This window comes from Lactuca sativa, chromosome 2 (genome assembly GCF_002870075.4).
Source record: "Lactuca sativa cultivar Salinas chromosome 2, Lsat_Salinas_v11, whole genome shotgun sequence".
Classification (NCBI taxonomy): domain Eukaryota; kingdom Viridiplantae; phylum Streptophyta; class Magnoliopsida; order Asterales; family Asteraceae; genus Lactuca; species Lactuca sativa.
Genome location: NC_056624.2, coordinates 100,881,974 through 100,886,648, shown reverse-complemented (window position 1 = coordinate 100,886,648; position 4,675 = coordinate 100,881,974).

Below are 4,675 nucleotides of genomic sequence, written 5' to 3'. Positions count from 1 at the left end.
TCTAATAACTATAATTGCAAGTACAACTTCAAAAATCGACCAGCACATTGTAGCTCTCAAAAGTCGTTGTCGAACTCTGACCTAGTCCGTTACGTGTCCTAAGATAAGTGATCATATAATCCTCCGTTCTGCAAGATATTATGTGAACAAATGACATGGAACAAAATCATTCTCATTGTCCAACAGTTTGTTTCCCATTTTTGATGTGTAATGGCAAAGAACTTAATTGAACACATCAATTCAGTCCTGACCGGGCCCAACACATAAGTCAACACCAAATCATCGAAGGGCCCAAGATATCGCTTTTACCCCTTGGGATAAAAGGAACATATAAAATTTGACCTATATGCTTGTTCTATTTACTCATCAAATCGTACACAACAATATGTTTTATAACATCAAGTTACTGATGCGTTTACGCATTATCAACGCACAACCAACTCGTAAACAACAACTCATATATCTCGGTTTAAAGATTATACGATATTATCGTCTCATAAGTGTAAAGCCTGTTTTTCTGGGCTTGCCATTTTTAGCAATGTGATAGTCTAGGTTAACCTTTGTAACCCAATTTTGAAATAATAAAAACGTATTATTTGAGTATTATGTGTTTCGTGCTTAATTGCTTAATTATGTGATATGATTAATTAAGAATAAAATGAGCATCAAAATTTAAGTGTAAAATAAACTTAATATCTTTGGATAATGTTGTATTAGTTATAATGAGGTTTCCGAATATATATATAGAGCGCCCAAATCTGACTTCGTATGAGGAAGTGATGATTTTCTGAAGTTTCGACTTGGCAGTATGCAGCCCGAATACTCGATTTGAGATCGAGCGGTTTTTAGCCGAAACAATCTAAACGAGAATCGAAGATCTCGTTGTTAGTAGCGAAACGATGAAAAGTTAGGCGAGAACGGACGTCGGACGAAGAAGTTATGAATTTATAACAAAGTTTTCCTGTCCCGACCTACTAAAAAATAAATAATAAAAATAAATTCAAAATTAGCCGACGGAGTCTAAACGAAAGTTGTAGAGCATAGTCTCACCTACGCGTGGATACAAAGAACGTCGAAAACGAAGTTCGTATGAAGAAGATATGAATTTTCAAAGTTTATTAAATATTTAATATTTAAATTAAAATCTAAATCTTGGTATTATCCGAAGAGGAGTCACCGGACTCATCCGAAGTACGCCCAGCGTACAACGAAGCGTGACGTCCCTCGCACTCGAGTTCTTCGGATACGTAAGCAATGACGAATTCGGAAGCGTACGCCCCGCGTACGCTTGTACGCCCAGCGTACTGCGAGGCTCCAGCCTCCTATAAATAGGATGCGAGGCTGCCGAGTTCTTTTGCTCTTTTTCTCTTCTCTTTCTCCCTTTTTGCATCGTTTAGCGTGCCATTTATACCCCGAAGCCCCGGTAATATTCTCGAGTCCCGAAGCAAGATCTGAAGCCCCGAGAATCCCAAGAAGTGCGATTCCCAAGCCGAAGCTCTTCCCGCGAGAAGCCCGGTTTTTATGAAGATGTTCCAGATCTACGAAGAAATACTACTTCTGCAAGCCGTAGTGCTGCCCCATCATCTTCTTATCAAGTGAGTGTGTAGTCATTTTCTTCTAACGCATAATTATGAAGTATTTTATACGAAATACGTGTTACGTGTATACTTTGTTGATTATATGTGTGAATCTATATTCACTTTCTTCTATCTCATAGATCTGGTTTATTTTCTATGAAATAAGTGTTATGTGGGTGTGCCTCATCTGTTATGTGGAATATGTATTGAATGAACATGCTATACAGATTTTAAACTATGTATAAAAATATATATTTTGATCTACTGATATGTTGGGTAGAACATGGGTAGATAGTTGGTGTGTGATAAACAGATGAGAGGCCTCGTTGTTGTTGTTCTTGATCTAGTTATTCAGCGGAGTATGGATAACGACCACAGACTCTTTCTAGATAGTCCTGTGGAACGCTAGCAGGCTCATAACCTGTAGGTGTTGTGAACGATGTGCTCACCGGTGTACTCTATCCCCCTCATGGTTGCCTTTAGGACCTTTATTGCTAAGGAAGCCCCTTTGTGGTAATGTCCGTCCCGATGAAAATCCTAGATTAGGTCCCTTACAATAGATTTTGTTTTAGGGACGTAAAGTGAGGATAAAGGGAATGGGTAATCGGGTTATTGTTGGTTGGTGAATTAAATATAATTATTTATTGTGGGTTGAAAACCCTATATGCTCACCAGTCTCCCAAGCCTGACCCACTCAGTTTTATTTGTATTACAGGAAGTGGCGCAAGAGCATAAGATGGATGAATCATCGAGTTGTTTTGTTTACAAGTCTGTATATGTATATATTTGTTGAATGACTTGTAATGTTATCGTTTATGCTTTTGGTTTGTTTATTGGAACATGACATCCTGAATATTGTTATATAATGAAAATCGCATCTCTCGATGAAATGCTTTGATAAACTTTATTTTATCATATTTAGTTTTGGGAACAAATTCCGCAACTCTTTTAAATCAAAAGAATTTACTCTGAAATTATTTTAAAAAGCATAATAAAAATGGTCTTTTCTGGCCGAGATTTTGGGGATGTCACAATAAGTACTCGTGATAAATTCCATGAAGTAATTCTATGAGTGTAGGTTTAATCCAATATTTAAATCCCCATTTCAAAAGTACTCATGAGAGTTGTAGCAAACCATTGCTATTTCTAGGCACTTTGACAATCTACAAGCCAATTCATGACAGTCTTAATTCAATACTTACTTCCAAAGTATGATCCACTGTAGATAATTTGAATAATCCAATTATTCGGGAAGTAAAACATGCAAAAATGAAACATAATGATAAACAATTGACAAAAGATAGTAAACAATACTCATAAATAAATCTCCATTACTTAATCATCAAATGCCAATTACATTTGTTATTACAAGTTTCTAAATATCTATCTAACCATTAAAACTAATATCATCCTTCATACCAATGCTCCTTGCATGCTGAACGTGTTTGATCCTACTCAGACCCTTTGTGAGGGGATATGTAGGATTCTCATCTGGCGATACCCTCTTAACGACGAAGAGTCCTTCTACTCGATGTCTGATAAAATGATCTTTCTGTTGATATGCCTAGATCTTCCATGATCTCTTGGTTCCTTGGTCAAGGCAACTGCTCCTTCATTATCGCAGAAAATCTCCAATGAAGTTCTTTAACCATATAGCCTCTTTTGAAGCTTCGCTAGCAGCTATATACTTCGATTCACATGTTGAATCAGCTACGGTCTCCTGCTTGGAACTTTTCTAAGTTACAACTCCTTCATTAAGGATAAACACCCAGCCAGACTGGGAACGGAAGTTATCCCTGTCTGTCTGAAAGCTGGCGTCACTATACCCAGTAACTCTTAAGTCATCACTACCACCAAGCACAAGGACCCAGTCCTTAGTCCTTCGCAGATACTTAAGAATGTTCTTGACCGCTATCCAATGAGCTTTACCCGAATTTCCCTAATATCGACTAACCATGCTCAAAGAAAAAGCCACATCAGGGCGAGTACATGATCGATCCTACGGCGGAAGCATATGGAACTCGACTCATTTTTGCTATCTCATCATCCGTACTCGGATTCTTAGTCTTACTCAGTTTGGTATTACTCTGGATGGGTAATTCTCCCTTCATGGAATTCTCCATGCTAAAACGCTGTAGCACCTTATCCAAATACGTGCTTTGACTAAGTCTAATTAGTCTTCTACTCCTATTCCTCAAAATCCTTATTCCCAGAATATAGGCAGCCTCTCCTAGATCATTCATAGCGAAACACTTTCCAAGCTAGGACTTAACTTCGTGCATGGTTGGAATGTCGTTTCCTATAAGTAGTATGTCAACAACATACAATACCATAAAGCTGACTATACTCCCACTAGCTTTGACGTATACACAGGACTCATCCTCACTCCTAGAGAAACCAAACTCTTTGACTTTCACATCAAAGCAAAGATTTCATCTGCAAGAAGCTTGCTTCAATCTATATATTGATTTCTCAAGTTTACACACTCTACTAGGCTACTTAGCATCCACAAAACCCTCTGGTTGATTCATGTAAACATTCTCAACCAATTTTCCATTAAGGAAAGCGGTTTTGACATCCATCTTCCAGATTTCATAATCATGAAACGCAAATATGGCTAATATAACCCTAATAGATTTAATCTTGGCCACTAGTGAGAAGTTCTCATCGTAGTCAACCCCTGGGGTTTGAGTAAATCCTTTCACAATCAATCTTGCTTTGAACGTGTGTACCTTTCCATCCTTGTCAGTCTTCTTCTTGAAGATCCACTTGCAGCCAATTCTCTTAAGACCTGGTATATTGTCAACCAAGTTCCAAACTTGATTTTCATACATGGACTGGATCTTGCTATTCATTGCCTCTTTCCATTTAGCAAACTCAGGGCCCGCCATGGCTTCCTTGTAGTTAGAAGGTTCATCCAAATTTACCAGTGTACTATCACTGATAAACGTATCAACATCTGTAGTTATATGGAAACCATAAAATCTAGTGTCATTCAAACTTTAATGGAACGCCTAAGAGGTAATGACTCGTCAATAGGTTCAACAGGCATTTCTTCCTCGGGTTGAGTGCTAGTGTTAGAGGTTCCTTCATCGCCT